Raw genomic sequence first — 24359 nt, forward strand, 5'->3', positions numbered from 1 at the left:
TTGCAAATAAATGTTACAATAGATTCTTTTTCAAAAAAAATAAAATAAAAAGCTATTATAGACAAATGACAGCCATATATTTTTGTTATAAAAGTATGTTATAGCTTTTTAAAAAAAATGCTATTATACATTTTACAAAGATCGTGATATTCGAAGCTATTATTTATAGCATTTACGAAATGCTATGAAAGAAAACTTTTAATAGCATGTAACAAAACGCTATAAGAAGCCTCAAACTTTTTATAGCGTGGGCAGTCATGACTTTGCATAAAACGCTATAATAGACCTATTATAACGTATTTTCGAAGCTGTTGTAAACCTTTTTTCCTGCAGTGCTACGAAGGTGGTTGTCGGAGTTGGTCATTAGAGTTTGTTGTCAGAGCCTAAAATTGGTCATTGGAGTTGGTAGCACGAAGGTGGTCGTCGGAGTTGAGTCAACGGAGGTGGTTTTCGGAGCTCAGAATTGGTTGTTGGAGTTGGTCGCGCGAAGGTTGTCGAAACTCGGAGTGTTATCGGAGGTGGTTGTCGGAGTCTGGATTTTTTCGTCGGAGTTGTCATCAGAGGTGGTTGTTGGAGCCTGAAGTTGGTTGCTAGTGTTTTCACTGGAGGTGATTGTCGGAGTCTGGAGTTAGTTCCCAAAATGCGACAGTGGCCGATGGGTGAAGCCATTGAAAACATTATAAGAAGAGAGAACTGGGTGAGTTGGTAAAATATACCAATTCAACTTCACCAACATTTAAAGTTGGTGGGCCAAACATTGAGTTGGTATATTATACCAACTCAACTCAACTCATGTTGGTGAGCCAAATACCCCCTAAGTTAGAAATTATAATTGGACTTGATGGAGGAGGAATCAGGCCACGTGGAAGGATATTCCCGACCTTCGAGGCTATTGTGATATGGCCTAATTTCATCCTTCCACTGGCTTAGTTGGATACTAATTGAATTTTAAGGTCTAAACTTCCTATTTTTCTCGAATCTAGATAGTATCGAACACAAACGGTCTCAGTTTTATCTTTCAGAGTTATTTTCCTTAGATTCAAAATTATATCCAAGATAATAAACCTAAATTTAGAATTTCTTTACCTTTAGTTTTGACAAACCATAATAAATATATTATTATGATTACAGTGAGGTAGGAATTCAAACAACATATGTTTTTTGTTCACGAGCAAACACTTGTGTCAATTCAAACAAATTTGTTTGGGCCATGAATTTAATTTTTAAAAAATAATATTCCGAAATTTTAAAACCTGTCGGCTAAATATTGCTAAGAAATTAAAATTCCCAAGGCTTCTGGATTAATAATCCTTCCCTTGAGTACGTGAGTGAGGGACAAAAAGACGGCGGCTTTCAGCACACCAAGCAAATAAAAATAAACTGTTCCAAATTGTCCTCGAGGTTTTTTCTTTTTTTAAAAAAATTTCTCCTATTTTTTTTGTTTTGTTTTTTAGGAAAAAACAAACCTTCAAATTTGACTTGCAATTTGATCCAATAATTGTAATAATAATCCATCTGCCCACGACAACCCCCCAAAAAGCTTGTTCCATCAGAGTTTAAATTTTTATCAATATTTCGACATTAATTTTCATATATTAATAGTTTGACATCAATCACTAAAAAAATCGACGAAATATCAATAGAATATTATCGATAATATGAGTTTGATATTCATAATAAAAATTTAAAAACAAAAAGATGAGAAGTGTGTCTTTGTTTTATGTATTCTTTATAAATTTTATCTATATAGAATTTTTATAAAAATATCTCTAACAATAAAAACATTTTATGGACATTTTTATCAAATTGATCCTCAATATTTTTGCAATATTTAAAATCACTCTCCCTCTCCCATCCAAAATTTGTATTTTAAGAGTTTATTTTATGGTCATTTTTGGAGACCCTACAAATCCATTATCCTAATACATTATTCTAGTACAAGCCAATTCCAAATTTCTCTAGTCTTTTAGATTTTTCCACATTAATATATCCCTCCATTTTATGTATAAATAGCTCTCTTCTCTTCAAACTTCAATCATCATCTCTTCCTTGCTTTTCTCTTACTCATTCTCCTTTAATAATCTCTCAATTTTGCTTCAAATCAATGGCGATTACAACCTTTTCTTCTTGCAACAAAATGGCTATGGCTTTAGCACTGGCCTTATTAGTGGTATTCATAGGGAGCTCCTCAGCTCAACTCTCCCCCAACTTCTATCACAAGAGTTGTCCTAAGCTCCTCGACATCGTTCGAGCTGGTGTTCGGTCTGCTGTTGCTAAGGAAGCTCGCATGGGCGCTTCCCTTCTCCGCCTCCACTTTCATGATTGTTTTGTCAATGTATAAAATCCTCTTCTTCTTTTCTCCAAGAATTATGTGAAATTCCCAATTTGGAAAAATTAATTTTTTAACTCACGTATATGTTCTTAGCTTCTTTTTTTTCTAATTCTTGTGTTGTAAATCATCATATTCCAGGGTTGCGATGGATCGATCCTTCTAGATGATACTCCTACGTTTATAGGAGAGCAAACAGCCGCTCCTAACAATAGATCCGTCAGAGGTTTCAACGTGATTGAGAGTATAAAGAAAAACATAGAAAAAGTTTGTCCTGGCGTTGTCTCTTGTGCGGATATTTTGACTCTTTCTGCTCGCGACTCCGTTATAGCAGTGAGTAATTTAAACTCGTTTGTTACTACACTTGTTTTGGTTTGATAAGATAAAATTGAATTCCCCCTTTATTGTATTTATATTTAGTTGGGAGGGCCAAGTTGGAAAGTGAAATTAGGAAGAAGAGATTCCAAAACAGCCAGCTTCTCTGATGTCAGTGGTGCCATTCCACCACCAACTTCCACCCTTGCCACCCTCATCAATCGGTTCAATACCAAAGGCCTCTCCCCAAAGGATTTGGTCGCTTTATCTGGTATTATATCATCATTTTCCTCTAAACAAGTTATCAATGTAGTGTTGTTTCAAAGTATATACATATCTTGAATAATTATCCAGTATGTTTCTGATATAATTCTAACCGTACAAAATTGATAGTAAGAGATAATGGTTGGTGTTGCAGGAGCCCACACAATTGGGAAAGCAAGATGTTTGTTTTTCAAGAACCGTATTTACAATGAAACTAACATCGACAAGTTGTTCGCTAAAGAGAGACAAAAGAACTGCCCAAGAAATGGAGGAGACGACAATCGTGAACCTTTTGACTTCAGAACCCCCAAAGCTTTTTGACAACTATTACTACAAGAACCTTTTGGAGAAAAAGGCTTTGCTTCGCTCCGATCAGGTGCTCCACGACGGCGGATCCACCGATTCCTTGGTTGAACTCTACGGTCACAATAGTGCCGCCTTTGAATCCGACTTCGTGGCGGCTATGATCAAAATGGGTGACATTCAACCACTTACTGGATTGCAAGGCGAGATCCGAAAAGTTTGCAGTCGATCCAACTAATCGACATGTCGGAATTCGAAATCCTTCAAATTTACATTCAAATTCGTTTGGGAATACAAATATTATAGTCTTCTATGTAATTGTGGATGATGTTGTTGCTTTCGTTTTTTAAATTATTTTTCTCGTCAAAGTTTGTCCATTTTATCACAACCTCTCGTTGCTAGTTTGAAATACAAACATAAGCTTATATTACCGGTTGTGATTCCTAATTAGTTCTATCTTAAATTTTTAATTTTGTGTCTAATATTTTTTTTTCTTTTCCCAGGAGGTGAGTGTAATAAAACTTTAACGTATTCAATTGGTTTTAATTAGGTAATCTAATAAATATAAATTTGATTTTTTTAAAAATATAATAACCTTAAATTTTTAATTTTGTTTCGAGTATATTTAAGAAATATCAAATCTATTAGATTCAAAATTGAAAAATTCGAAGATTTATTTTGATAAAAGATTAAAAGTTTTAGTGTAATTTATTAGACATTTTTTAAAGTTGAGATATTTATCAAATACAAAATTGGAACTTCGTGGATTTATTAGACACTTTTAAGAATTGTAAAACCCAAATAGACACAAACTCCAAAATTCAAGATTAAAATTGTATTTTGATTTTAATATAGAATAATTGTGTGATTTACTTCAGACTTCATTAATTAAAATATTAAAATAAAAAAACTCACATGTAAGACGAAAAATTTTCTAATAGTGACAAAATTTTCATATTATCTCGATTCATTTGAATACTATAAAAAAAATGTAAATTTTTTGTAGAGTCTATAAAATAAAGTAATATATCGTCAAATGATGTACCAAATCTTTAATAAAACGAGTATGTTCCATGGTAGGCTTTTTAGATTTAATTTTCAGTTTGATGACATGTATATGAAATTTATTTATTGTAAAGAATATATGACAACAAATAAAATCTAAACTTGACAAGCTAATCAATGTTGGGTACTACATATTTTACTATGTGCGATGTACGTGTTATAAAATTTTAAAATATAATATTATTTATAGAAGTTATATGTGATTTTATTAAATATTGTTCATTATACCATTATTCAATTAATGAATTTAATTGTATTTTTGTATACGACTATTAATAATTATGAAACTTTAAAAAATAATTTTCTCACTTGTTTCAATAACATACTGAAACTTTAAAAACACTTAAAGCTTTAAAAATTTATTTGACCAATCCTAATCTATGTCTATCTTGAGATAAACATTAAAGCTAAACTAGCAAATTTGATTTGAACTTAACTAAATATTGTTATGTAATTTACCAAACGTCAATTAGTTTTCTGTAATAGTTGATTTTTCTAAAAGCACAACTCTCGGTATTTATTTTAAAAGCTATAACAATCCTAAATGGAGCCGAGTAGTAAAAAAAAAAAGTAAAAAAAAAAAGTAAAAAAATTGTATATGAAAGAAAAAATTGAAAAAATACATACCTGAAATTGAAAAAGAAAAACAACACAAAAATGTGCGACTAATGGTGAACCAAATAAAAAACAATATACATACAATGCTACAAAAAATTCTAAAAAAAAGTTTTTTAAAAAAATTAGGAAGAACATGTTAACAAAATTAAAACCAAAACCAACATAGAAATGTAAACAAGAAGAAAATAAAGAAAAGATACCTAATACAAATTGAAGGTTTAATTAAGCTATTTATATAAATCTTAATTTCATTTAATTTTTTTTATAAAAAAAAATTACAAAAAAATTAGGGAGATCAAATTAACAAAATTAAAACCAAAACCAACACAAGAAGTAAATAAAGAAAAGATGCCATTTGCAAATCGAAGGTTTAGTTTAATTATTTATAGAACAAATTTAGATTTAAAATCTTAATTTGATTTGATTTTTTAATTTTTACATAAAAAATTAGGGAACTTGGGTTAAGAAAATTAAAACTAAAACCAACACAAAAACATAAAGAGAAGAAAATAAAGAAAAGATACTTGATGAAAATTGAATATTTAATTTAACTATTTATAGAACAAATTTAGATTTAAAATTTTAAATTGATTTGATTTCTTTTTAATTTTAATTTTTAGATAACATATTTTTTTTTTCTTTTAAATTTAGAAAAATCGTGAAAAACCAATCTATCTCTTGAATTCACGTGAAAAATGAATAAATTTTGAGATTTTTTTAAATTCTTAGATAACATGATTTTCTTTAGGAAAAGCGATATATCTCTTAAAACCAAATTTTATATTGTTTTTAATAATCAATATATCTCTTGAAACAAATTTTGATAAAATTTCGTGAAAATGGATGTTCAACCAATTTTTTTATAGATTTTTTTTTATATAAAAAAAACAAATAAAACCCAAATTTGAAATCACATCCATGAGTGATAAAAGTCTTTAAAATGAGATTTTTTAATTGATTTAATATCGGTTTGGATTGACTAGAAAAAAGTTTTTTTTATTTAAAAATTCATTTTTATTTAAACTCTTCTGATAAAGTCTAGTTAAAATACACTATTTTGAGTGATTACCAAACCTTTCAATTTTTTCCAAAATGACTTATTTTTAAAATTAAACCCTTGAAAAGTTAATCCAACCACATCCATAATTGTCAAATTACCCAAGATACACATATAACCATCAACTAATAGGGACAAAATGGAAAATCAAAAGTTTCTCCTTCATAACCCCTTTTAGATATAAATTATTATTAATTCAATAAACAAATGACAAAATTACACATATAGCACAGGAGTTTAAGAAATTTGGTTTATTTATATTATTCTATAAATTTGTAATTTATAATAAGGGCTAACAAGAGAAATATTATTTTTCAAACTTTTATTTTGGAAAATAGCAAGATGTATTTAAGTTAGGAAAAATAGCAAAATGAATTTTAATTTAATCCAAAAATACATATTTTTTAAAATCATAAAAAACTATATTTTATTGGTATTTAAAATATATTTTATTTAAAAAAATTCTTATAAATAGAAAAATTTTAAAAATATTTATACTTTATAGTAAAAAGTTTCAAAAGTAATTGTACTTTTGAAACTTTTTGTTATGAAATGTAAATATTTTTACATATTTTTTATATTTAAAAAGATCCCTTTTATTTAAGAAAATAAGATTTGACTCAATCTTCTAAAAAACTAAAATATGATCAATCCTCCTAAAAAACTAAAATGTGATATATACATTTAAAATAAGTGACTAACCTAACAATACCAAACATATTTGACAATTGATAATATAAAAGAATGAATTATAGTATAATTCCTCAACCTCCAAAATTGTAAAAACCCTCAATTGCAAATTAAAATTGATTGGCAGAAAAAAAAAAAAAAAAAGCTACAATATAAACCTTAAGGGTCTTGTTTTTTCTCTCCCATGCTTGAGATTGAGCTCTATAATACAATAAAAGCTGGTGAAAAATATGAGATCTGTTGCAACACAACAACAGTTGGAGAAAGGGATGGTTATGAGAGAGAAACGATAGGGGAAAAGAAACTCACTTACCAAAAGGTGGTGTGAAGGTTGAGCTAGGAGATAGAGATTAGAAGATATGAGATTTTAAAATTGAAATAAGATAAAAAAAAAAAAAGAAAAAATAAAACAAGATGAAGATATAAGATTTAAAAAAATATGAGATTCGATTTGTAGATAAAAATATGTGATTTTAAAATATTTTTAGATTCAAAATAACATCGTGGTTACTTCAAATCTTCGAATATCAATATCAATTACATTGAAATAAAATATAATGATGAGGTTGTTAGGTTGATGCCCTAAATCTCGTGGGTCTGTAGTTTGTTATTGTAATGTACAAATGATTTATTTATTTAATATAATAAGAGATATTTTATCGAAATTTAGTAGTATTAACCTAGAAAACTAATAAACTAACCTCCGATGTTATCTTTTGTAGCTTAAACATGTATGTAGAGATATATAAGTGGATCATGTTAAAGTGAGAGCCTAAATAGTTTGTAGAAGATGAATAAGGTTAGATACCTTATCCTGGTGACACTACAAATATGACCCGTTTTGTAGATGTTTCAATTGTTGTAAAGTGCTACAAATGATTTGATCCTAATCATTCATGTGGATACATGTGAGCGGGGTATTCTATACTAAGGAGTTCGTATAAGACCGGACCACGAAATGAATAATCTCATTATATAACGCTTTAATAATATAGACTTACATTTCATTAGAATGACCATTGGTGACATGAAGTGTGAGTTATGAACTTCTGTCTATGAAGGCGATTCTTTGATTTGTATGAGGTGAAAGTGACCACATTGCTGGCTCAATAAGCGTAGCTACACAAGAAGAAATTCACTCATTCCGTAATGTCAGGGTAAATAGATAAATTTTTCTTTAAGGCTGATTCCAGGGCTTGAACAATGTGGCGCCACGTTCTCTCTTGGCCTGGAAAGGTTTATTTAGAGATAAACTAAATTTGAATATGATTCAAATATTAATTATATGGATGAGATTCATATAACTAAATTGAGTATAATATGATTTATATTAAATACTATGCATTGATGGGAGAATTAAAAACTATAGTTTATTGTATTTGATACAATATAAAAAATATAGATTATGTGTTATAAATGATATAACATATACTTATATATATATAATCAATTAGTTATTATATATATATATATATATTTATTTATTTAAATTAAAATTTTATTTTAATTTAATTTTAATTTCAAAATTAAAATGAGGGAAATACTTCCCTCCCCTTAATTCTCTTGATGAGTAGGTAAGTTTTGTTGTGATGATCTTCTACAAAGAAGGTTTGTTACAGAGGCACTTTGTGTATAATCTCTCTGAAGTTCTCCCGGTAAAAAGAAAATTTTCCTCTCAAATCTCGATCCTTCTCCCCAAAATACACAGAACCCACACCTCTTATATTTCTCATCCCCTAGAGAATATAGAGGACTCTCTTGTGGTGGTGTCCAACCAAATATTGATTTGGTAATTACTGTGGTTTCTTGTTTGTGATCAATTTAGGGAAGATGAATCACGCGAAGAAATTGTTCTTCAAGCGTAATGTAATTTCTAACCTTTCCTAATCCCTAATTTTCTCTTCTTATGCACTCTGTAATTTTCTGTAATAATGTCTAATTATTGTTCTATAGAATTTTGTTATGTAAATCTAAAAATTGGGACGATCCCATTTCTGCTGTAGAACTTCACCGTTTTTTCAGAGGGCATTTTAGGATACAAAGAAGTCATCATCAGGTGTAAATGAGTTATTTTGCCAAAATTCTGAAATTCTTTTAACCAAATTCAAAAATTGAACATAAAAAGATATTATGTAGTCCAATTTTCATTTTTTTTTATAAATAGACATTTATTACATTGTAATTTATGATTGTTTGAAAATTGTGTGATGTTAATGTAGGATCAGTATGACAACCCTGAAGGGGTGAATATGATTTAATTGAAACTAATTAAATCTTTTTATTAATGTGGGTACAATTAAATAAATTAACAAACATTTTGTTAACAAGTAATTTAAATAATAAATTTAATCCAAAATAATCAATAAATAGAAATTAACACTTTTAAGCTATTTAACTCTAATAATAAGATTGATAAAAGATACACAAATTAAAGAACTACCAATCAAAGTAAATATGAAAAATAAAATTTAAAAACCAATATTGTAATTAATTTCATGTAATAAACTATAATAACATAATAATTACAAAATTAAAGTACTATAGAGATAGAGAAATTAACATCGGAGATTTTTATGTGGTTCGACACAACAGGCCTACATTCACTTCTCAAGCTCCTCTTCGGTATGCAAATAGAAATCTCACCGACTCTTTCCATGGATTAAAGCCTAATCGCTACGTCGCTCTTTTTGCGAGTTCAAGTGCAAACTCAGTCATTTTCAGGAATAATGATCAAATTGTTACAACTGTTCTTTTTCCGGGATCAAGAGTAACCCTGACAAAAATTTGAAAATATTAAAGAATACTCTTACAACTCTCTTAATAGAGAGAATCTACAATATTATGCTCACAACAAACCAATCCTCACCATATAAAATATCTCTCTCGAGAATAAGATGAAAAGAAGAAAATTGAAACTTGGAGAGAGCAACAATGAAGACTTTGTGTTTTTAAGGATTGAAAATAAGGAAAATTGTTGTTAAAAATTTGGAGAAGATGAAGTGTTTAAAAAGAGAGGGAAGTTGGTGAAAATCACATTTAATTTGGGCTATTGTATATTGGTAAAAGAAGATTGAATGGTTGAGATTTAAACTCAACTAGTCGTTAGACACAAATAAAAAATAATATAATAATATATACCATATTTAAAATTATTTCTTTAAAACCCAATAAAAAATAGATGGCCGTCCAAGACTAGTCCTTAGGCATAAATATAAAATAATATTAAATTTATTTTATTTTTTAAAAAAATCCAAAAATCAAAAGCGCACCATGTATCATTCCTCTATTGGTCTAAGTGACACATTCCAGTTGGTTCACTTTGATAAGACAAATTCCGCCACATCATCAGCTCGAGATTTTTCTGTAAACTTGTTTCGGTCATATCTTTTTCGTTTCAACTCTGATTTGAGTGATTCAAATTTCATTGAAATCATTATTTTGAGCTCTACACAATAGGCATTTCAAAACACTCAAATTATTAATGAATAAAAGCAGGTATGTTGTCATCAAAATATTAATTAATTAGTTAGTTAAAGTTAATTCATTTGAGATTAAGGGAGCCCAGGGAACGGGGAAGCCCGTCATAGAGCAGTCGACTACTTCCAAAAACCCAACAATCCCTCATTTTTTATGATGACAAACTACTCAATAAAAATGAAATCTAAAGTAGTGTGTGATATAAAATATAAACAAGAATCACAATCAACACACATATAATTTCAAGTTACTTGAATACAAATGATATATTTCAATAACAAGTTTTCATTTTTCTAATTACCCTTCCCCCTTTTGGAATCAATAAAAAAAAGGACAATAAAAATAGTATAAAGACGTGAATGTTTCTCCTAAAATTTTGAATATAATATTTTGTATATTTCTTTTCCTATCAATATTCCTTCTAAGCATAAGCAATGGCATGTAAATTCAAGAGGCATTATAAAGAATCAATCAAGTTTAGACTAATTCTACTTATGATCAATTTCACAAATATCTTCTCCTTTTGAAATCAATTGAGCACTGCCCCTTAATAAGGGATAAAAAGACATTTAGCACATAATTCAACTTTAGGATAGAAATATCAAATAAATTTCCAAGACAATTTTTTACTCAAAATACAATAACTCCCTCTAAAAAAATGAACAATATACATAAAAGGGACACAAAATAGCAATATGGAAAATCAATTTATTCAAACATGAAATTCATATATAAAAGTACATCACTCTCCCTATGAAAAGAATTTAACAATTATTCAAAACACTAACATACTCAAACCGCATTATTTTCAACAATGTAAGTAATGGAATATGCATAACTTCATGCTCAAAAGAATGGTGTATCAGAAAGAAGAAATAGAATCTTGTTAGACATGGTTCGTTCTATGATGAGTTATATTCAATTGCCTAGCTTGTTTTGAGGGTATGCAGTACAGACTGTAGTTCATATCTTAAATAATGTTCCCTCGAAGAGTGTTTCTGAAACACCTTTCAAGTTATGAAGGGGCTGTAAACCTAGTTTAGGTTACTTCAGAATCTACGGTTGTCTCGCACATGTGCTAGTGACAAATCCCAAGAAGTTGGAACCTCGTTCAAGGTTATGCCAATTTGTTGGTTACCTGAAAAAAATGAGAGGTGGTTTGTTCTATGACTCACAGAAAAACAACGTGTTTGTGTCAAAAAACACTACATTCTTGGAGGAAGGCCATATTAGGATTAATTTCCTAAATCTGGTGTATCTAGTGGTTTATAGTTCTGTTAACACAAATTATTTATCTAATAAACTCAGAGGCATTTTATTTGATATTTAAGTAGCATTAATTCAATCCAATAAACTAGGATCCAAGGTTATATGATGTCACTTGAACAATATGTGGTTGACATATAGGTGGTTCATGTTCAAGTAATAACCTAAAAGGTATGCAGTAAATGGATGAAGGTTGGGTGCCTTATTCAAGTAATTTTGCCGATATGGCTCACTTTGTAATTGTTACATGTGATGCAAGTGTTACGAACAATATATTGTTCATGTAAAGACATTTGAGTGGGGGTATCCTATATAAACGAGTTTATACATAGACCGGACCATGAAAGAATTAGTTTCTCTTTGTAACACCGTTACTTAAAGAAACTAATATTTCATGAGGATGACCATAGGAGACTTGACCTTAGTCCTGAGTGAGTTGTAAACTCTTGTTTATGACGGTAGTCCTTTGATCTGTATGGGTGAGAGTAGATGTGATAGTCAACTCAATAAGCCTACCATTTTGAGGATTTTTCAGATTAGGGAGCTGGTAGTATAGCTACACAAGATGGAATTCACTCATTCCCATTACTTAGGAAAGTAGATCAATTGCTCCCTTAATACCTAGTTTCAGGTCTTGGACAATGAAGCCTCAACCTCTCATTGGACCAAGAGGTGTTAGTTTATAGTTGGACTATAAACTGTTTGTTCATTAGATGAATCAGTGGTACTTAAAGAATTAGATGCAGCTGCAGAAGTAAAGCGGTATTTTGACCCAACTGTAGTTATGAGCATTTATGAAGGGTCATCATGAAGGATTTCTTACCAAAGAGTTTCATGAGCGTGTTCGGATCATTCCAATCTCACCATGACCGAAATACACATTATACATTCAAAACATACAGTTATGCAAACAAAACACTAATTATCGGCATGCTATGAACAAAAAAATAACAAGGGAAAGAGTGTCATACCAGTTGAAGATGTTCATCAGACTTCAGCACTCAAAGCAGCGAAAAACCTCCACACGATCTACTAATGCCTAGCGGCAGCTTCGACTACAGCAGCACGAATAACCTCTACACGAACGCCGTGGGGACGACACCACCTGTAAAGAGCCCCGGGTATTCTCAGAGGGAAAACCCAAAGCGTGGTCTTTGGTGAATTTGGTAGAGGAAGGAGGAAACACGAATTGTGTAGGCGAGAAGCAAGTGGGAGAGAAAAAAACGCTATTGCATGGCAGACTGTTTATCGTTTAGGAGAAGCTACATGATCGTGTAGGTTTTAATGAACGGTCATTTAAGAAATGGTATACGATCGTTTAGCAAAATTGGCACACTATACGATCGTTAGAGAAGCTATTCGAGTGTAGGAAATAGCAAGTGATCGTTTAGGCGCAAGGTGGACGATCGTTTAGGTGCGAGGCAATTATCATATAGGCTCTTGATTCTTTAAGCAATCGTATAGGCTCTCTTTTTCTCTTTGGGCAATTGATCAAACTGAAAACTATTTTCATTTTAACTAATTATTTACAATAGCCGACGTTGCCCCACTAACCCACGTCCGAACGAGAATTTGGATTAATAATCATATAATTAACCAACTAATTAATTAATAAATATAATCATATTATATTTTTATCCTATAGTTTGATATCACATATCTACTATAGTATTTTCTCCTCTACTTGATATAAATCATATTTATATCTAATTTCCCCAAAATAATGTATCTCATACATTTAGCCAATTATATCATATATAATTAACCAGTCCAATTATATCATATGTAATCAAACTTCCTCTTGTCAATTTGAACATTTCAAATTAACCCAAACACTGGTTCTCGACTTTATCCAAGCTACCCAGGTGACCTAATAGACCTGTGGCTCGAAACTCCAATGGTACGTGAATAATTAACTAAACTCTTTAGCCACGAGATTCACCATCTGTTAACTGTCTGTGATTCCACTAAAGACCAATAGTTGAACTCTTCTACCACAGATATATTTTTGTGTTCTATTGGATATAACCAATCATGAGTACGATGACCCTTCACATATACTCATAAGTACAACTGGGCCAATATACCGTTTTGCCCCTGTAGTTACATCTCACTCCTTAAGTACCATTGATTCCTTTAATGAACAATACAACATAGTCAACTATGTGTGAAGATCTCTCGGGCCAAGAAAAGGTGTGTGGCGCCACATTGTTCAAACCCCAGAATCAGACCTTAAGGGAGCCATCTATCTACATACCCCTGCCTCGGGGAAGGAGTGAATTTCATCTTGTGTAGTTGAGTTCCCAGCTCCCAAATCAGACAAATCCCCAAAATGGTAGGTTTGAATCGGCGACTTGGCCACTCGCACCCATACAAATCAAAGGACCGCTCTTAATGGCAGGAGTTCCCAACTCACTCAGGATTGAGGTCATGTTACCTATGGTCATCCTAGTGAAGTGAAGTATCTGTCATAAACGGTGTTATATAATGAGACGTTAACACTTCGTAGCTAGGTCTTATACAAACTTTTTGTATAGGATGCCTTCGCTCGCATGTCCCCAACACAAATGATCAGGATCTGATAATCTGTGACAAGTCACAACACTTGTGATCATTCCACAAAGCGGGTTGCATCCGTAGCGTTACCAGGATAAGGTTTCCCTCCTATATCCATATACTACAGATCATTTTGGTTATCACTCAAGACATGATCCACTTGTATGTCACCACATATATGCTTGAGTCACATACAAATAACAAGGGATTTTATGTTTATTGGTTTGTGGTAAAGCAAATAAAACAAGCAACTGAGCAAAATACAAGATGTGAAGTAAATATCATGTATTAACAACACAAGCGTTCGTACAAACTGTTTACAAACTACAGGACACGAGACTTTAGGGCATCAACCCCAACACATCACTCTATTTATATGGACATAAAAACATATCTACAGTGTGAAGACTGTAACTATCGATTTTTAGTGGAAGAATTTGTAGTTAATGAATATTGATTAATTGGATTAAAGAAATTTAATCAATTAATATCACATCATTGGAGCTTCTAATCTATAGGTCTATCAGGTCCTCTTGCTAGCCTACTAAAGGATAGTAATGAGGAATAATTTGAATTGTTCAAATCAAATGGATTAATATATAATGGTTAATTATAGATATAATCTATAATCTAATTATATAAGAGAGATATATTTAAATAAGATTCAAATATTAGATTCATATGAATTGGATTCATAAAGAGATATATACATATAAATATTCATTATATATTAATTAATTGATTAAGAAATAACAGAGATTGGAGGTTAGCATAAATATATGATATTTATGATGATTAAATATATATTAAATAGGATTTAATATAGGGTTATTGAATTAATATACCAATTAATTAAATAAGAGTTATTTAATTAATTAGCACTAAGGGTATAAAGGAAAATTCTTGGAGTAACCCTTCTCCATGTAAATATATCCTTGTAGCCCATTTTGGGTAAGTATTTTTTTTTGTTTTTTTTAAAATCATTATTACTCAAATCTAGCCTCCACCTTCTCTCTAACTTCTCTCTAAAATTCTCTACCATTTTCCTTCTCAAAGTTCTTGGAGACCACTCTTCCAAGTTCTTTGAAATCCTAGAGAATGGTATGGTAACTTTGTTGGTGGTGTCCATCTACATTAGAGAAGTTCGAGATCGTTGCTAACGGTGGAAGAAGAAAGCTAGAAGAATCAACAAATGTAAGTTGTGATTTTTCCTCTTCTTCCTCTTTTCTAGCATGCTTATGTTTTTCTTAGAATGTTTATCCTACAATTACATGTTTTATTTTGATGTTTTTGTTTCTTTAAAAATCAGATTTCTAAATGCAAGGCGTTCACACGCTTCTGTGGAATTTTATTCCTTCATACCACATAATAGATCATAAACCACGGAGCAAATTAGTATTAAATGAAGCTACTAAAGAACCAACAAGGGTTGTTGATGTGGCTGGTCCTTTATCAAAAGTTAATGAAGAAATTAGCACTTCAGGTCAGTCTCGTCCTTCTCAATTGTTGAAAATACCTTGACGTAGTGGGAGGATTGTATCACAACCTGACCGTTACTTGGATTTAATTGAAACTCAGGTTGCCATACCAGATGATGGCAGAGGATCCATTGTCCTATAAACAGACAATGAATGACGTAGACAAGGACCAATTGGCCAAAGCCATGGATCTTGAAATGGAGTCTATGTACTTCAATTCAGTATGAGAACTTGTAGTTTTAATATTATATTTATAACCTATAGTTTTAATATCACATCATATGTAACATATAAACCATAATTCTTTTTCTCCTTTATGGTATTTAATATAAATCATATTTATATTAATTTCTCCAATCAAATAATGTATCAAATACATTATATCAATTATATCATATATAATTGAATCAATTTAATTATATAATATATAATTAATTCTCTCTTGTTAATTTGAACACTTCAAATTATCCCAAAAACTGATTCTCAACATGAATCCATTGAGTTACCAAAGGGACCTTTTAGACCTGTAGCTTGAAGCTCCAACGGTACGTGAATAACTAACTAAACTCTTTAATCACGATATCCACCATCCATTAACTATCAGACACTCCACTAAAGACCGATAGTTGCACTCTTCGCACTACAAATATATTTTTGTGTCCATCGGATATAACCAATCAACAGTACGATGACCCTTTACAAATTGCTCGTAAGTATAGCTAGGCCAATTTACCATTTTGCCCATGTAGGTACATTTAACTCCTTAAGTACCATTGATTTCTCTAATGAACAATACATCACAGTCTTACTATGAGTAAACCCTTCTCAGGCCAAGAGAAGGTGTGACGCCACATTGTTCATGCCCCAGAATCAACCCTTAAAGGAGCAATTTATCTACTTACCCCGGCTTCGGGGAAGGAGTGAATTCTATCTTGTGTAACTGAGTTCCCAGCTTCCCAATCAGATGAATCGCCAAATTGGTAGGTTGAGTCGACGATCTAGACTCGCAACCATGCAAATTAAAGGACCGCCCTCATAGGCAGGAGTTCCTAACTCACTCAAGATTATGGTCATGTTACCTATGGTCATTCTAGTGAAATGAAAGTCTCTGTCATGAACGATGTTATATAAGGAGACTAAATATTTCGTGGTCCGATCTTATACAAACTTCTTTGTATAAAGCATCCCCGCTCGTATATAATATATGAATGGTCAGGATCAGACCATTTGTAGCACTTTACAATACTTGTAGGTCACACTCGTAGTGTCACCAGGATAAGGTTTCCCTCCTTTATCCATTTACTACAGACCATTTAGATTATCACTTAAAGCACGATCCACTTGTATGTCTCCACATACATGCTTAAGTTATAACGATAACCAGGGATCTTAGTTTACTGGTTTGGAAGGAACTCTTATCAAAGAGTACCTCTGAGCGGAAGCAAGATCGTTCCAAACTCACTGTGACAGAATTACTGCATTCATAAACAAACAGGCTAGATATGCATTAACAACTAATTACAGGCATGCTTTGAACTTTAACAACAATAAGAGAACAAGAAATACATACTAGTTGAAGAACCCTTCTTCACAGAAATCACATTCTCGTCCAAGGACTGCTTCTCTTGCTCTCGTTGAGATCGTCCAAGAAATCATTCACCAAATCACAATCGTCTACCAATGAACGGACTCCTCACGAACACAACAACAAGGAAGACTCTACCACTTGGAACCCTCGGTATTCTCGGTGTGAGAATCCAGGAGGTGTGGGCTTTGTTGGATTTGGTAGAGAGAAAGAGGAATAGAAAATTTTATACCACGACTAAGCAAGTGGGAGAAGTCGGGTGTCTATCATATAGACAATGCATGATCATTTAGGTAGAGGTACACGATCGTTTAGTAAAAGAGTCGCGATCGTAGATGATCGTTTAGTAAATCGCTCGGGCGCGCGATCATTTAGAAAGAGCTAGACAATCGTTTAGCAAATTCTATACGATCATTTAGTAAACCATGCGCGTGTATACAGTCGTTTAGAAACTTTGAGCTATCGTGTAGGCTCTTGATTTGCTATGCGATAGGTAGTATACACCACTTGTGACCGAATGTCTGATCCCTCTTGCAAAATAAAAACAAATTTTATTTTATCCTTCAGTTACGAAAACTAAATGTAACCTCCCACCATCATTTGGCTACGAAGAAAAAACCGCCACGATTATCCTATAATTATTTAAAAACAAATAATAAATATAATCATATTATATTTATTAACCTATGATTTAATATCACATCAAATGCAACATATGAACCATAGTCTTTTCTCCTCCACTAGATATAAATCTTATTTATATCAATTTCCTCCAAATACTGTATCTCATACATCATGTCAGCTGTGGTTAATGCAACTAAAATATCTCATATTTCTTAGACTGAAATGAATAAAATATCTCATATTATAAATCACCAAATGTTTGTTCATACAGATGTTTACAAACTACAGGACCCTACGAGATTTAGGGCATCAACCCCAACATTAAAGACATGAGTTATCATGATTATGACATTCAAGAAACACATTAGAGTAAGTTTCAAGAATGATTGAATGAATGTCCTAATTAAGAATTTCAAGAGTTAAATTCGAAAAAAGTCCTAATTAACACAAGAAAACTTAGTTTTGTTACTTATCTCACCATTATGCAATAGTGTAAAGCAAGAATTACATACAAGAATTAAATGGAATCATAGCGTTAATTATCATCCATTAATTTCTATTCAAATTCAGCCCAAGAACATTCAAGAAAATATAAAAAAGAACTAAAGAATTAAACCTAGAATTAAGAATTCCCAAGAAAAAGAATTACCTAGCCATGGAGATAAGAAATCTTGAAGAAGTTCTTAAAATATGACGAATTCCATCTACAAATTCACTAGAGAGTTGTAAGAGTTGCAAGAAATCTCTCATACAAAACACAAGGTTGGGTAATTTTCTATCTAATTTTGTTCTAAGTTCTCTATCAACTGAAAAATAAATTTTTCTCCTCTTTCTCGCTGAAAATGAAACAATTAAATTTAAATCTGCAAATGTTGGGTCGCAATGCCAAGGCTAGCATTGCAACACTAAATCGTTAAAAAGCCAATAAGTGTTGGGCTAGTGTCTTGATGTTGCGCTGACGCTCAGTTGCGCAAGGCAAGCGTGCATGCAGATGATTTCGTCAATCTCCGGAGCGTTGCGACCCTGGGTGAAGCGTTGCGATGTTGCACTGTTTTTACAGCAAATAGGTGCACTCTGTCTTCAAGCGTCGAGCTTGTGTCAGGCTCAGTGTTGTGAGGAGCGGCGTGACACTGCAAAAGTGGTAATTTGTCCTTGATCTTCTTGTTAAGTGGTTATTTGGTGTCGTTCGGCTCGAATTAGCTCCAAATCTTTCGAAATAACTTCGTTTGAGTCAGGATTGGATTTCACCTACAAAAATAAATATTTTAAGCAAATAATTGAAGTAAAATTGAGGGAAATGTACTAATAAGATAGCTCTTTACAATACCTAGCAATGCCCGAAAACTCATAGATAGTAAATGTAAATAATTGACCGTCATCAATAAAGAGTTATGAATGTTATTTCAATAAGTGTCATTGATTGTACTGTATTCATTTTATCTTAATAACCCTAAATCCAATAAACTAACATCCTAGGTTGTCTTATGAATCTTGAACTGTATATGGAGACATATAGGGACCAATGTTTAAAATACGACTTAAAAGGTCTATAATATAGGGATAAGGTTGGGTACCTTATCTTGGTGACACTATGGATACGACCCACTTTGTTTTTGATACAAACACAATGATCTAATGCATTCGTGTAGGTGACATGTGAGTGGGAGTATTCTATGCAATGAGTTTGCGTGAGATTGGACTGCGAAATAGTAACCATTAGATGTAACACCTAGTTAGGTTTCTATTTCAATAGGATGACTTAGGCAACTTAGTCTAATCCTGAGTATATTATGAACTTCTATTCACGAGGGATTTTCCTTTAATTTGTATGGGCGAGAGTATGCTAGTTCACCGACTCAATAAGCCTACCATTTTGGGGACAAGACCGAGTGGAGAATTGGGAACATAAACATGATGCATGTCAATGCTTTTTATGCATGCATAAATATAACTTTCATATTAATGATGCATGAGCATGTTCTTACAAAATAAAATCATGCTTCTCTAAATTATAACAATTACAATAAAGAGATGATGCATGATCAATGCATAACCTAAGGTGGGATTTATTTTGTGTGCATACCATATGACATATAACACATCCATCGCATGTATTAAAACAAATAGATTAATGGACTGGCATGAGCCTTTAAACCAAAAAGAATCGGAATGAAAATCCATATCTATTACATTTGTCATTGAGCAAACCGGTTCACAGGCGAATCGGGTCTTGAACTGCCAGGAGGTCTCCATCAGTAGCAATCTTTATAGGTAGACGACCGTTCAGCGCACACTAGACGATAGGAACTTTAACAAATGATTACGTAGACGTCGACGAGGCTACGAAGCCTGATCGTCCATGCGATCGTGTAGCACGACGATAGGTAAACGATTTACCTTAAGTTACTAAGCGATCGTTTAGTCAGACATTAAGCGATGAAGCTTGCTGACCTAAACGATCGTCTAGCGCACTTTAAACGATAGCAAGTGTCTCAATGTCTATACAATGCATGCAACCAGGTAAACGATTTACCTTGCGATGCTAAGCGATCGTTTAGTTGATTACTAAGCAATGAAGCCTTCTAACTTAAACGATCGTCGAGCTCGCCCGCACATTAAGTTATCCGCGAGCATCTCAATGTTTACACGATACGCGCAACCAGGTAAATGATTTACCTTGCGATGCTAAATGATCGTTTAGTCAATTACTAAGCGATGAAGCTTGCTGACCTAAACAATCGTCTTCCTAATACGTTCAACTGTGATCACATACTCTTTCATCTTCATGATGCGATGGACAATGATTGCGTAGAACCTCTTCTGCACGATGCGATTAACCCTTGATCGTCTCCTTCCTCGAAGAGCCACAACCTTTGCCCAGAACTTCAACGAACGATGCAAGACTTCAAACACTTTGAATACAGACTCTATTATGAATATATATGCCCAAAAATGTAGGGGCCTTTACATACAATCACAAATGTAAAGGAATTTAAACAGACCGAGGCAAATCATCCCGAAAACATCCATTAATCTGGCACATCCACAATAGTATTAACATTTAAAATAGCGTAGAAATGCACCCACCAAGAATGTAAACATTATTTCGTTGCAGCAAATGAAATCGGAGTATCAGAAACCTGGCTCTGATACCAATTGAAGTATCTCAAAACCAGAATTCCATGAGCGGGTTTAGATCGCTCCGATTTCACAGTGACAGGAATATAAACGATATACATTCTATACTAACAGTTATGCATAAAACTCAACAACAACATGTTTAGAATACGATAAAACATATAGAAGGGGTTTATTACTAGAGGTAGAGGATCTTCAAATATATATGAACCCACAGCAGCGGAAAACTCCACTGATCTACTAGCACCCGGCGAGTCTCTAAAATAAATATAATCATATTATATTTATATCCTATCGTTTGATATCATATATCTACTATAGTATTTTTCCTATACTTGATAAAAATCATATTTATATCTAATTTACTCCAAAATAATGTATCTCATACATTTAGCCAATTATATCATATATAATTAGCCATTCCAATTATATCATATATAATTGTACTTCCTCTTATCAATTTGAACATTTCAAATTAACCCAAACACTGGTTCTCGACTTTATCCAAGCTACCCAGGTGACCTAATGGACCTGTGGCTCGAAGCTCCAATGATACGTGAATAGTTAACTAAACTCTTTAGCCACAAGATTCACCATCCGTTAACTGTCAGTGATTCCACTAAAGACCAAAGTTGAACTCTTTTTACCATAGATATATTTTTGTGTCCATTGGATATAACCAATCATGAGTACGATGACCCTTCACAGATGCACGTAAGTACAGCTGGGCCAATATACCGTTTTGCCCCTGTAGTTACATCTCACTCCTTAAGTTCCACTGATTCCTCTAATGAACAATACAACATAGTCCAACTATGTGTGAAGATCTCTCGGGCCAAGAAAAGGTGTGTGACGTCACATTGTTCAAACCCCGAAATCAGCCCTTAATGGAGCCATCTATCTATATACCCCTGCCTCGGGGAAGGAGTGAATTCCATCTTGTGTAGTTGAGTTCACAACTCTCAAATCAGACGTATCCCCAAAATGGTATGTTTGAATCGGCACTTTGGCCACTCGCACCCATACAAATCAAAGGATCGCTCTTAATGACAGGAGTTCCCAACAAACTCAGGATTGAGGTCATGTTACCTATGGTCATCCTAGTGAAGTTGAAGTCTCTGTCATGAACGGTGTTATATAACAAGACATTAACACTTCGTGGTCAAGTCTTATACAAACTCTTTGTATAGGATGCCCCCACTCGCATGTCCCCAACACGAATGATCAGGATCAGATCATCTGTTGCAAGTCACAACATTTGTGACCATTCCACAAAGCGGCCGTGTCCGTAGCATTACCAGGATAAGGTTTCCCTCGTATATCCATATACTACATACCATTTTGGTTATCACTCAAGACATGATCCACTTGTATGTCACCACATAAATGCTTGAGTCACATACAAATAACCAGGGATTTTATGTTTATTGGTTTGTGGTAAAGCAACTAAAACAAGTAAATGAGCAAAACAATAAGATGTGAAGTAAATATCATATATTAACAATCACAGGTGTTCATATGTACTGTTTACAAACTACAGGACATGAGACTTTAGGGCATCAACCCCAACAATCTCCAACTTGTCCTAAAGCGAAGTGAGGTATACAAAAAACTTAGCACAAAATAATAAACTAGGGCACATTAAAGCCTAGTATAATAAAATCTCCCATTTGCCCTAGTCCAGTCGCGGCGATCCTATAGACCCATGCTTCGTAGGTGATCCTCAAACATTATAGCTATGAGAGCCTTCATAAATGGGTCAACAACATTGTGCTCCGAAGCGATCTGTGTGACAATCACATCCCCTCAATGCACAATCTCGCGGATCAGATGATACTTTCGCCCAATATGTTTACCACGCAGGTGACTCCTTGGCTCCTTGGAGTTCGCCACTGCCCCACTATTATCACAATAGAGGGTAATGGGTCTAGACATATCTAGAATAACTTCCATGTCTGTTAGAAACTTCTTGAGCCAGACGACCTCCTTAGCAGCTTCGCAAGCCGCTACGTACTTCGTCTCCATAGTGGAATCACTGATGCACCTCTACTTAGTGCTTCGCCACACCGTTAAGAGTGAAGACTGACCCTGATATAGACTTGTGAGAGTTCTTATTAGTCTGAAAGTCAGAATCTATGTATCCTGTAAGGATCAAATCCCTAGAACCATACACGAACATGTAGCCCCTCGTTCTACAAAGATACTTGAGGATGTTCTTCATTGCGGTCCAGTGACCTTAGCCTCGGTTACACTAACACCTATTGACTATACCCACAGCGTACCAGATGTCTGGATGAGTACAGAGCATCGCATACATCAAACTATTGACGACATACGCATATGGGACCCGTCTCATCTCCTCAACCTCTTGAGGCATCTTAGGACACATTTCCTTAGACAAAGTGACTTCATACCTGAACGGCAGTCGGCCCCTCTTGGAGTTCTGCAACGAGTACTTGAGCAACATCTTATCGATGTACGATGCCTAAGACAGTGCTAGTACTTTGTTCTTACGATCCCAAAAAATCTGGATCTCTAGAATAAATTGAGCCTCTCTCAAATCTTTCATTTGGAATATGGTCGCTAGCCAATTCTTAACTATATTCAGTAGACCTACGTCATTCCCAATGAGTAGGATATTATCTACATATAACACTAAGAAGACTACTGAAGCGTTGATGATCTACTTGTAGACACAAAGTTCATCAACGTTTTGGTCAAAGCCATACGACTTGATCGCAGCATCAAATCGTATGTTCCAAGATCGAGACGCCTGTTTCAGTCCATAAATGGACTAATTCAATTTGCAAACCTTTTCCTTTTTACCTTGGGCTATGAATCCGTCGGGCTGCACCATATAAATGGTCTCTTCAAGATTGCCATTCAGAAAGGCTGTATTGAAGTCCATTTTCCAGGCAAGAAAGTCTCCTCATAGTCAACTCTCTCTACCTGCGTATAACCCTTTGCCACAAGTCGAGCCTTGAAGGTCTGTACCTTCCCATCAGTACCCCTTTTGTGCTTATAGATCCATTTACAACCTATAGGGCGAACCCCATCAGGCTGATCTAAAAGATCCCATACTCAGTTGAATTACATTGACTCCATCTCCAGATCCATTGCCTTGACCCATTTATTCCGGTCAACATCCTACATTTCCTTCTTATAAGACAATAGATCCTCAACATCGCCATCTGCTGCCATAGCAAGGATTTCCGTGAAACCCAAATAGCAAACGGTGGGTTTGCAACCCTCCCACTACGTCGAGGTTCCCTCAACTCTTGAGGTGGAATCGACCTACTGAATGAACTCCCATAAAAAACTCTTGTTGATGCAGCAGGCTCTTCAACAACTCTTGTTGAAGTTTCAGTAGTTTCATTGGAAAGCTCACGTAACACGACTTTGGTTCGTGGACTGTGCTCCTTTATATGATCCTCCTCCAGGAAAGTAGCGTTTGTTGAAACAAACACCCTATTTTCAATCAGATCATAAAAATAAACCCCTCGTGTGCCTTTGAGGTAGCCTACAAAGAGGTATAACCTTGACCGTGGTTCCAACTTCTTGGGATTAGCATCAAGCACATCTGTAGGGCAACCC

The 24359-nt window shown here is 33.4% G+C and overlaps 1 pseudogene; it reads left to right on the forward strand.

Annotated features, from left to right (window-relative positions):
* The first annotated feature begins 1908 nt into the window (after positions 1 to 1908).
* Positions 1909 to 3622, forward strand: LOC120088831 (annotated as a pseudogene).
* The last annotated feature ends 20737 nt before the right edge of the window (positions 3623 to 24359 follow it).

The sequence above is a fragment of the Benincasa hispida genome, chromosome 10 (genome assembly GCF_009727055.1).
Source record: "Benincasa hispida cultivar B227 chromosome 10, ASM972705v1, whole genome shotgun sequence".
Lineage (NCBI taxonomy): Eukaryota > Viridiplantae > Streptophyta > Magnoliopsida > Cucurbitales > Cucurbitaceae > Benincasa > Benincasa hispida.